Source organism: Lycium barbarum, chromosome 11 (assembly GCF_019175385.1).
Source record: "Lycium barbarum isolate Lr01 chromosome 11, ASM1917538v2, whole genome shotgun sequence".
Taxonomy (NCBI): domain Eukaryota; kingdom Viridiplantae; phylum Streptophyta; class Magnoliopsida; order Solanales; family Solanaceae; genus Lycium; species Lycium barbarum.
This window is the reverse complement of record NC_083347.1, coordinates 103,332,067-103,344,445: the sequence shown is the minus strand read 5'-3', so window position 1 is coordinate 103,344,445 and position 12,379 is coordinate 103,332,067. Positions and strand designations below refer to the sequence as shown.

Genomic DNA, 12,379 nt, shown 5'->3' with positions numbered 1-12,379 from the left:
TGCTTATCCAGAGATTGCTTAGAGGAGCTCCATTTGATCCGGAGCTGCAGTTGTGGGTACTATTCTTTTGTGTATATATGGGCATGGCAAGGCACTGTCCCGTCCTTATGATGATGTTTCACACTCTTCTTAGAGGCTCGTAGACATTCATGTATAGTAGATATCCTTTGCCTTGTCGGCTCATGTTTTGGTATATTATTTTGTTAGCCTCGTCGGCTTGTGTATATGTATATGAGCATAGTTGTTGACATTGATATAAAGGCGTTTTAGCCATTGAAATTGGCACTATTGAGGCATAGAATTGTTAATAGGTCATATGGCTCACCTAGATATGAATGTGAATGTACGATGAGAGGTGCTCGGTGGGTTAGCTCCGGGTGCCCGTCATGGCCCTCCGGTTGGGTCGTGACAGGGAGACAGTCAATTTGAAGTTTGTTGACGACATATATTGTCTCCCATGACCAACTATGTTACACGTTGAAGAGGGATATCAAAGTTGACAACAAGAGTCTTGTTAGGCAAAACAATCAAAATGAATAAAAGGATATACATCAGGAATATCATCTGTAAGGAAGTATTAGATGAGGTACATTTTATTACATGTGTGTACTTTATATATAAAGTTAAAATTAATATAAAAGTTTCACATGTGTCTAATTACTTTTTGATTGCTCATCTTCATAGATTTAGATGGTATCCAATCATTTTGACCACAATAAATAGTTATACGGCTATCCATATTGATCATTCACAAAAATTGTATGTTATCCTTTATTTATAAATCTTACTCAAAATTCTACTTTAATAATATTAATATTAATATTATTTTACAAAAAAAAACATATTACATGATTCGAAAACACGTGCCGAGGAACTAGTTCTTTAAATAAAAATGAAAGAATTTTGAAAGTTGAAATTAAAACATGTGATGAGTTCATTCAAGGAAACATTGGATAAAATTGGAAAGATATAGAAAAGATTACCATAGTTCTTGCTTAAAGATGGCACACACAAGTCGAGAATCAGTTCAAAACACGTGCTGAGATGTCCGTGATCATATATAATGTGACATTAAATATGGTATCTCTTTTGGTGGAGCGCATTTGTATAATGATAAATATCAAAACTGAAACCAAAAGTAGAAGACGAGACAAACAATTTGAAGTTTGTTGACGACACATATTTTCTCACATGACCAGCTATGTTACACGTTTAAGAGGGATATCAATCTTAACAACAAGAGTCTTGTTCGGACAAAAGAACCGAAATGAATGAAAGGATATACATCAGGAATATCACCTGTAAGGAAGTATTAAATGAGGTACACTTCATTACATATGTGTACTTCATATATAAGTTAAAATAATTATTAAAGTTTCACATATGTCTAATTACTTTTTGATTGTTCATCTTCGTAGATTTAGACGATATACCAATCATTTTGACCTCGACAACCAAATCATTATACGACAATCCATATTGATCATTCACAAAAATTGTATGTTGTCCTTTATTTATAAATCTTACTCAAAATTCTACTTTAATAATATTAATATTATTTTACCAAAAACAAAACATATTTCATGATTCAGAATACACGTGCAACACACGTGCCAAGGAACTAGTTCTTTAAAAATGAAAGAATTTTGAAAGTTGAAATTAAAACATGTGATGAGTTCATTCAAGGAAACATTGGATAAAATCGAAACGGTATAGAAAAGATTAACGTGGTTTTTGCTTAAAGCTGACACAGATGACTAATTGAGAAGCAATTCAAAACACGTGATTAGATATCCATGATCACAAATAATGTGACGTTAAATTTAAAAAAAAAAACAATTTTGAAAGTTGTAATTCAAACATGTGATGAATTCCTTTGGAGACATCCGACATATTTGGAACGACATAGAGAAAATTAATGTGATCCTTGCTTAAGGATGAAACACACATCGAGAAACGGTGCAAAATATGTGATAAGATGTATGTGCTCTAAATAACGTGACACCAAAGATAAAAGAGAAGTTTAAGCTTAAATTATTTTCAAATAAAAAAATGTATTCTCTTTTTAATGGACTCAAAAACAGAGTACCTGATATGACAATGTCTAACCGAAGACGAAACTTAAGAAAAAAAGAATGACTTTTAACACATGCCAAAATACCATTAGAACCTATCGTCTTAAATATATCATGATAACTTTAATGACTATAAGAACATTTTATTAATCGCTAAATGAGAAAAAGTTAAACTTAATGAGTTTCCAAATATAAATATGTGTGAATTTTTTCGAAATAGATCAAAAGAGAAAGATGAATAAAATAGAAGAATAACATACTACATAAGTAGTTTTTAGTTATTAGTTAGCGCACAATAATTGTATCAAATTTAATTTGATCTTTTACAAACTTTAATTTGATCTGCGTAATAAGAAACTTGTAACAAGAAACATAACAAGTGATACCCGCAGTTAATTAACACATGTAAGTGACTATTCAATGACTATTTGGACGAACGGAAAATGTTTCTACTTTTACCAACCAAGCTACCAGTTCTTAATGTCAAGCCAAATTAAGCTAATTCGTATCACTTCTCACTTTAGGAGTAGTATCATATGACTAATAAATGCAGGACCCACTAGGCATGCCATTTTCTTTACTCTTAATTAAATATTGATGAATAGTTGACTTTTACCATCCATTTCTAATTAAGCTCATGGCCATAAGAAAAGATACAAATTAAGAGCTACTAGTATACTTGGTGAATTCTAAAAGAGTTTGGTCTGATAATTCTAAAGAAGTAAAAAAGGTCATGAAAAAAAGTGCATTTGCTATGCGTTTGTTCGAATCTGATAGTTTTTTGTTTATATTATGTATATCAAACTAGTATAGAAATAAATTTTGACGGTAGTAAATCAGATAAATTATGATAAGATTTTGAATTTACATTCACAAAATTTAAATTCTAAATTTACCTCTGTAGAAAATATTGAAATTTCAAATTTATCAAAAATAAAAGATTATATATATTTTTCTTTTGATTTATTTAAACTTTGTCGAATAGAGTAATACTTGTAACAATTAAAGGCACCAATATGGGTTGCAGTGGGATGGTTGGGATCCCTCCCCCTTAATCAGAGGTTGAATGGAAAAGATTTTGTTGGAAGTAGTACGATATTCATATTTAATCGGGCTCCAATATAGGTACCAAACACCGGATGGAAAACTAAAAAACAATTAAAGGCAAGAAATACGGATAGATAAGTCTAAAAATGCACAAACTTGTTCAAATACCAAAATTACAAGGAAAAAAAAAAAGAATATACTCCCACCGTTTCACAAACAGTGGTGTTTTTACATTTTTATTTTATTTCAAAATAAGTGATGTTTCACAAAATCAACTCAGAAGGTATTAATTTTTCTTCCAACTTTAAATAAGTAGAGTTTTACATAACCAAGAAGCCATTAAAGATCTACTTAGAGCCCGTTTGGATTGACTTATAAGTTGCTTATAAGCTGTTTTTAGCTTTTTTGAGTGTTTGGCTGGCCAGCTTAAAGTCATTTTGTGCTTAAAATAAGCTCAAAAAAATAATTGGGCCCGTTTGACTTAGCTTATCTAAAGCAGCTTATAAGCTGAAAACAGCTTATAAGCCAAAAAAAATAAGTTAGACTACCCCAATTTATTTTTTTTAGCTTATAAGCTACAAATAGCTTATAGGCATAAGCCCATCCAAACAGGCTCTTATTTTTCAAGACAGTTTGATTAAGGATAAGTTAGTAAAAACTTCTTACTTTTAAAGTGTATAAGTTTCTTAAGAGGTGTGTTCACGCTACAAATATTATAACCTTCGTCTCAATTTATGTGACACTCTTTTCTTTTTGGTCAATCCAAAAAAGAATACATATTTACATATTTAGTAACTATTTAACTCTAAATTTCCATTTTACCCCCAATCTAGCCACACAAATGTATATTGCTTATTTTGGACCATAAATGTTAAAAGTTTTTTATCTCATTCTTAAATTTCGTGCTAAGTCAAACACTTTCATATAAATTGAGACGGAGGAGTAATAAAAAGATTGAGGAATTCAAGATAAAAATTGAGAGATGTTTCCAACTATCCCCTTAGCATTAAAGAAGTAGTTACCTCTAATATTGCTCAATTCTAAAACAACATTTAATAAAGAGGGATGATTTAGTATACTCTACATTTTATTTATTAGGGCCTGTTTGGAAAGCCACCTGGTAATTGGAATTGGTGTAATTACTAGGGTAGTAATTACACAGCCTAGTAATTACACAGTAGTGTAATTACAACGACCTGTTTGTTTGTCATAACGTAATTACAGTGTAATTACAAGCGTGCTGTTTGGTTGCACAAGTGTAATTACACAGTCAGTTTAATTTTAAAATAAAATTTAATTATAAAAAATTTAAAATTAATATTTAAAAAATATTGCCTTTATAAATAATATTAAATTAGTTATTTAATAACACATTGTTTCTTGAAAATATATTAATTAATAATCATATATTTGTAACTAATATTGTAACAAAAATAATTGATATATATATTTTTCAAATTAATATTGAATTATAAAACTTAAAAGAAGACTTTTTTTGTGAGAACGTCATGGATTGGACGTTTGACAAAAAATTAATATTAATAAATATAATGCCATAACATCATTCAGATGTTTGACACAAAAAATCCATCAAATGTAAGTGAAAAATAAACAACATGCAATGTGAAAGCAAATAACTTAAAATTGAAAATATAACCTAAATTCAAAATCCAAAAGAAAAAGTTTAACATAATACTCTTATGTCAAATTCCAACATTACATAAGTAAGTTCCAATGTAGCTTAAGTAAATAATTCAAAAGAAAGAAAAAATATAAGTCTATAACCCCATTCACAATGAAATTATACTTTAATAACGTCACATGTTATATGTCAAGTTTGTTAATAACTCATTCTTTCCAATATTAAGAGGTGTAGTTTCAAATATTAGAATAATAACACGGTTATGCTAAATGAATAAAATAAAATAAAAAATACGAGCAATTACATGGAATCACAAGAAGTAAAGGTTGGGAATGAAAAGAAAGAAAATGAAAAATAAATAATATAAAAAGAAAAATACATTTTAAAAAATAAAAATAATAAAAAAGTAAAAATAAAAAAGAAATAAAAAAATATTTAAAATAATAGAAATAAAATAAATTAAAAATAAAAATGAATTAAAGTAAAAAAATAAACAGACTAAAAAGTAACCCTGTAATTACAGGGTGTAATTACACCCAATTCTCAGCCCCCCCCCCCCCCCCCCCCTTGAGAATTGGAGAGTGTAATTACACCCTGTCAATTACACCCAATTCCCACCTAACTGTGTAATTACCTGGTCAAACAAACAGGCCAAACTGTGTAATTACACCCAATTCCAATTACCTGGGTGGCTTTCCAAACAGACCCTTAATTTTTTGATGAGCGTGTTTTTTTCTGAGTAACATTTATTTTAGGATGGAGGGGGTATGAAAGAAGGAAGTGTTTACATATAACATGTGAATCCACCTTAGTTGATAGAGAGCATTACGTTGCACCACTCATTTCCGTGCTACTTGTTCTTGATTAATTAATTAATTACTACTACTACTACAAGTGTAGCCCTATGTTTATCTCCCATTTTGCCCTCCAAAAGTTATTCTCTTTTGCCCTTCACAAATTCTTGAACGCCACTTTTGGTTGGGTGGGTCCCTATGCACAGCTGTCATTAAACCGTTTCCTCAAAGTAGCCGTACACTAAAAGGGCACGACCTCATAAAAATAGATTCGCGCTTCAATGTCCCTACGTATCTTCAAAAAGGTCTTAAATCATTTTTTATTATTATTTTAAGACTTCAAATATTGTGTTTATTGTCTATTTTTATTGTTGTTTTTAAGCTCTCATTTGGTCATAGATTTTGAGAGCATATTTAAAGATTTGTTTTTAAATCTTTGTTTGATCATAAAATTTTGACATATTTTGAAAATAAATCTTCAAATCCCAAATTTGGCTCAAATCTGTTTTTGGGCCAATATTTATGTTTTGGCCTTTTCAAAACTTTTAAAAACTATTCCAAACTTTTATATTTTATAAAAAAATCTCATCTATTTATGATTCAATTAATTCTATCTACCATGTTTCTCCATTAAAGTCGTATTTACCATATTTTCAATTAAAGTAGTCTTTTTTATAAAGTGAACGAGCTAAGCTGTGTCTAAACGGTAGAAGAAGAAACCTTAGGGAAAATTGCTCTGCCAATTGTAGAAATTCATTGCGAAGATAAAAAAAATTGAAGGTAATTTGATGATCTTCTCGGTCATCTGACCTGGAAATGCATGTTCATCGTGAAGAGATTGTTCGTACAATAGATTATATTAAAGAATAGCTAGTTTCTACCGATTTTTTTCTTGCACGGATGGATCTTTGTTTTGTAATTTAAATTGTAGTAGCTAGTAACTGTGTTATTAGCAGTTGTTATTAAAATATCATGTTCTACATATATAATTTGAGATTAGCAAGTAGGTATGGTTGAGTATTCTTGATAGTTTTTAGAACTTATAAGTAATGTTTCATGTTTTCCAAAACAAAAAGTGAAATATGTTTTTGAAAAACTATGGCCAAACACACTTTCAAAACTTTCAAAACTTCACCCAAATCAAGTTTTTCAATTTTTTTTGGGGAATCTATGGTCAAACGCCAGCTAAGAATTAAAAATTCTATATTCGAATTCATTCCAAAAACTAATTAAGATGTTTATCTTTGAACACCCCCCCCCCCCCCCCCCCCCCCCCGTTTTAGGGGTCATTTAGTTGGAAATAAGTTATCCCGGTATAACTCTTCTGGAATTAGTTATTCCATCCTCTCATATGGATAAAATAATATTATAATTCAGGGATAAATAATCTCGGGATTAGTTATATTGCGATTTTATCCCAACCAAACGTGGAATAAGCTCATCTCAAATATAATCCCGAGATTATTTATTCATATCTCTTGTACCAAACTAGCCCTTAGTGTCTCATTGTTTAGTGCTTCACCTTTTAGAAGAATAGACATCAATCTTCGCGTACTAAGCAACAGTGATATTATTATTATTATTATTATTATTATTATTATTATTATTGCAACAACATACCCAGTGAAATTTCACAAAGTGAGGTTTGGGGAGGATAGAGTGTACGCAGACCTTATCTTTACCTTGAGAGGCAGAGAGGTTGCTCCGATAGACCCTCGACATAAGGACAAATAGTGCAAACAGTATGAAAAAGAAATAACGGGCGCGAATAAACCATGACAAAATACTATACAAGCATGAATAAAGTAGTCTGAAAAAAGAGCAGTAACTACCAAACTAAACGATAAACGAAGTACAAGCAATAATAGATAGTAGCAAAAATTGAAGGGCAAGAAACTACAAGAGTAAGGCAACTCCTAGTATGAAAAGTCTAAGCGCGACAACGCTCAACGGCTACTAACTTTCTACCCTAATCTGTGTCCTCCATAACCTCCTATCTAAGGTCATGTCCTCGATAAGCTGGAATTGCGTCAGGTCTTGTCTAATGACCTCTCCCCAATACTTCTTCGGCCTACCTCTACCTCTACCTCTCCTGAAACTCTCTATAGGCAACCTCTCACACCTCCACACTGGGGCATCCATGCCTCTCATCTTCATATGTCCAAACCATCTCAACTTCGCTTTTGCATCTTGTCCTCCACCGAGGCCACTCCCATCTTGTCCCTGATAACTTCAATCCTAGTTCTCTCGATCCTAGTTTTCCCACACATCTATCGCAACATCCTCATTTTCGCAACTTTCATCTTTTGAACATGAGAGTTCTTGACTGGCCAACACTTCACCCCATACAACATAGTTGGCTTAACCACTACCCTTAAAACTTGCCTTTGAGTTTCGGTGGCACCTTTTTATCACACAAGACTCCTGAAGTGAGCTTCCATTTCATCCAACCTGCACCAATACAATGTGTGACTATTATTATTATTATTTGAAATTAGATACAAAACATTCTTTACCTTTTTGAAGATATTTTAAATTAATTATAAAATTATGCATATAAAAATTATGCATTTGTATATACATATATATATCGGAAAAGGGCCTAAAATACCCTCGAACTATTGAAAATGGAGCAAAAATACCCTTCATCCACCTTTCAGCCCCCAAATACCCTTACCATCCACCTATTGGGTCTAAAATACCCCTATTGCTAACAGAATATTCAGGTCAAACACGTGGCATTTTTTTATTGGTTGACTTATAAAATTAATTAAACTAATTGACCAGATAACCCAAGTGCCCCCCACCCCCCCGACCCCCCACCCCCCGGTGAATTTTTTTTTTTTTTTTGAAAAACAAGTTGACATTTTTTTTGCACCCCACCCCGCACCCCTACCCCCCCCCCCGACGCAAAAAAAAAAAATATTTTTGAAAAAAAAAGTTTTGACATTTTTTTTGGGTTTTTTTAGCTGGGAGGGGAGGGGGGCGTAGGGGGAGGGTGCGGGGTGAAAAAAAAGTCAACTTGTGCCTTTTAGATTTTTGGGGGGTGGGGGGGTGCAGGGGAGGTGTAGGGTGCGGGGTGGGGTGCAAAAAAAATATTGTAGTCTACACTTGTGCCTTTTAGATTTTTGGTTGAAAATATACCATGTTTTTTAGGGTGAGATTTTTTTTTTTTTAGTAACTCAATTACATTAGACATTTTAATTTATCAAGACATTTCACAGTACTTGTGCTTTTTACTAGGAAGTTGAGAAGCGTAACAATATTTGTTTTGCACCCCACACCGCACCCTACACCTCCCCCCCCCCTCCCAGCTGAAAAAAAAAGTTGACTTTGCACCCCACCCCGCACCCTCCCCCTTCCCCCACCCCCCAAACCCCGCACCCTACGCCCCCCTCCCCTCCCAGCTAAAAAAACCCAAAATAAAACGTCAAAACTTTTTTTTTCAAAAATATTAATTTTTTTTGCTTCGGGGGGGGGGGGGGGGGGTAGGGGTAGGGTGTGGGGTGGGGTGCAAAAAAAAATGTCAACTTTTTTTTCAAAATTTTGTTTTTTTTCACGGGGGGGGGGGGGGGGGGGGGGTCGGGTCGGGGGTGGGGGGCACTATCTGGTCAAAATTGCAAAAGTTAATTAGTTTAATTAATTTTATAATCCAACCAATAGAAAAATGACACGTGTTTAATGAAAAGATTTTGTTAGTGATAAGGGTATTTTAGACCCAATAGGTGGTGATAAGGGTATTTTAGACCCAATAGGTGGATGATAAGGGTATTTGGGGGCTGAAAGGTGGATGGAGGGTATTTTTGCTCCATTTTCAATAGTTGGAGGGTATTTTAGGCCCTTTTCCGTATATATTTATATATATATATATATATAGATGTTAAAAATGAAAATAATATTCACATATTAACGAGTAGTATTTTGACCTGGAGGTCACGGGTTCAAGCCGTGGAAACAGCCTATTGCAGAAATGCAAAATAAGGCTGCGTACAATAAACCCTTGTGGTCCAGCTCTTCCCCGGAGCCCGCGCATAGCAAAAAGTGTACCAGGCTGCCCTTTTTATTATACGGAAAAGGGCCAAATATACCCCTCATTATACTTTGGGTTCAAATATACCCCTGCCGTTATACTATTGGATCAAATATACCCCTCATCTGTTAAAGTTGTCAAAGGTGGACATCCAGGCCTACATGACATTGACATTTGCTGAGGTGGATGCCACGTGTCATTGCGACCTCATCACCCCTAACCCATTTTACTCCTCTTCTCTATTTATTTTTCCACCACTAAAATTCTGTTCCCCTCCACCACCATTACCATCACTATCACGAGTCCGGAACCAAAATGACCCAATAAAAAACGAATTGAACCAAAATACCCCAAGAAAAAAAAATGTTACCAAAGTACCTTTAACGCATCTTTTTTATGCGTTATGTAAAAATGTGTTAACGTTTCCCGTTTATATCCGTTACTCGAGCTTTAAAAAAAATTAAAAAAAAAAGAAAAATAATTACATAATGCATCATTTTGCTGCGCTATGCTGACACATAATTTATTCGTTTACGAATAGGTTGTGTTATGATAATCAACCAAACTTGTCTACTTCTATTCTAACTTTCACTTTTTTAGTTTTACTTTTAATATCCTATAGAATTTTATTAAATTTAATATTCTAAATATTAGTTAAAGTTTTAAATGTTACTACAGTTTTATCCAACAATGAAATACATTTTCAAGAAAAAATTTAATTTTCAAAGGGCATAAAAGGCGATCAACATTTTGAGGATATTTTTGTCGTTCAATATTTAGCGTTTCAACACTCATGTTAATTAGTTTTAGAAATTTTTATAAAATAAAAGAAAGTAAGCCACTTAAGTTGGTGTGGAGGGGATATTATTTTTCTTAAGCATAAGCTAAATCTTATATATATATATATATATATATTTTTTTTTTTTTTAAATAATTATAATTATTTTCTATAAAAGAAAGTAATAAACTTAAATTGATACTGAAGAGATATTGTTTTTCCTAACCATAAGCTAGGTATTATATTTTTGTTGTCTTATAAATGATTATAATTATTTATAAATACTATATTTTCGGTTGTCTTAAAATATAATTATAATTATTTTCTAAAAAGAAAAGTAAGACACTTAAATTGATACGAAGGGATATTATCTTTCGTAAGCATGATCTAAGTCTTATATTTTTGGTAGTCTTATATTTTTGGTTGTCTTAGAAAATGATTATTATTATTTAAAAAAAATGTAAGACACTTAAATTGATACGAAGATGATATTATTTCCTTAAGCATAAGCTGAAACTTACATGTTTGGTTATCTTAAAAATAATTATAATTATATTTTATCTGAAAAGTAAGACACTTAAATTGACACCGAGAGATATTCTTTTTTCGAATCATATGCTTAGTCAGATATTGTTTTTCTGAAGCTTATGCTAAGTGTTATATTTTTCTTGTCTTAGAAAATGATTATAATTATTTTCTGAATATTATTTTTGGTTGCCTTAAAAAATAATTATATTTATTTTCTAAAAAAGAAAGTAAGACACTTAATTTGATATGAAGGGGATATTATTTTTCGTAAGCATAAGCTATGTCTTATATTTTTGGTTGTCTTAGAAAATGATTAGTGTCTTACTTTGTTACGAAAATATAACAACAAAAATATAACACTTAGCTTATGCTTTGAAAAAATAATATCTCTCGGTGTCAATTTAAGTGTCTTACTTTTCTTATAAAAAATAATTATAGTTATTTTTTAAGATAACCAAACATGTAGTTTTAGCTTATGCTTAAGAAAATAATATCATATTCGTATCAATTTAAGTGTCTTACATTTTTTTTTAAATAATCATAATCATTTTCTAAGACAACCAAAAATATAAGACTTAGATCATGCTTACGAAAGATAATATCCCCTTCGTATCAATTTAAGTGTCTTACTTTTTCTTTTAGAAAATAATTATAATTATATTTTAAGGCAACCGAAAATATAGTATTTATCAATAATTATAATCATTTCTGAGACAACAAAAATATAATACCTAGCTTATGCTTAGGAACAACAATATCTCTTCGGTATCAATTTAAGTGTATTACTTTCTTTTATAGAAAATAATTATAATTATTTAATATATATATAAGACTTAGCTTATGCTTAAGAAAAATAATATCCCCCCACACCAATTTAAGTGTCTTACCTTCTTTTATTTTACAATTTTGTCGAAACGCTAAATATTGAACGATAAAAATATCCTCAAAATGTTGATCACTTTTTATGCCCTTTGAAAATTAAATTTTTTCTTGAAAATGTATTTCAATGTTGGATAAAATTGTAGTAACATTTAAAACCTTAACTAATATTTTAGAATATTAAATTTAACAAAATTCTATAGGATATTAAAAATAAAACTAAAAAAGTGAAAGTTAGAATAGAAGTAGACAAGTTTGGTTAATTATCATAACACAATCTATTCTTAAAGCACTAAATTATGTGGCAGCATAGCGCAGCAAAATGCTGCGTTATGTGATTTTTTTTTTTTAAAAGCTCGGGTAACGGATGTAAATGGGCAACGTTAACACATTTTTACATAACGCATAAAAAACATGCGTTAAAGGTACTTTGGTAATATTTTTTTTTTCTTGGATTATTTTGATTCAATTCGTTTTTTATTGGGTCATTTAGATTCCGGACTCCGCTATCACTACAGCCAAACACGTGAAACATAGTTGGTTGACCAAACCCAGCCTTTTGTACCATAATGAATTGCATGAACTGCTCCCATCGAAAACTCAGAG

At 31.4% G+C, this 12,379-nt stretch overlaps 2 non-coding genes across 2 annotated transcripts; both read left to right on the top strand.

The window, feature by feature from the left end:
• Positions 1 to 932: 932 nt before the first annotated feature.
• On the top strand, positions 933 to 1,038 carry LOC132620545 (U6 spliceosomal RNA). Its single transcript, XR_009574988.1, has one exon. It is a non-coding gene; the product is annotated as a U6 spliceosomal RNA (small nuclear RNA).
• An 831-nt stretch (positions 1,039 to 1,869) lies between these two features.
• On the top strand, positions 1,870 to 1,972 carry LOC132620549 (U6 spliceosomal RNA). The gene has a single exon (XR_009574993.1). It is a non-coding gene; the product is annotated as a U6 spliceosomal RNA (small nuclear RNA).
• The last annotated feature ends 10,407 nt before the right edge of the window (positions 1,973 to 12,379 follow it).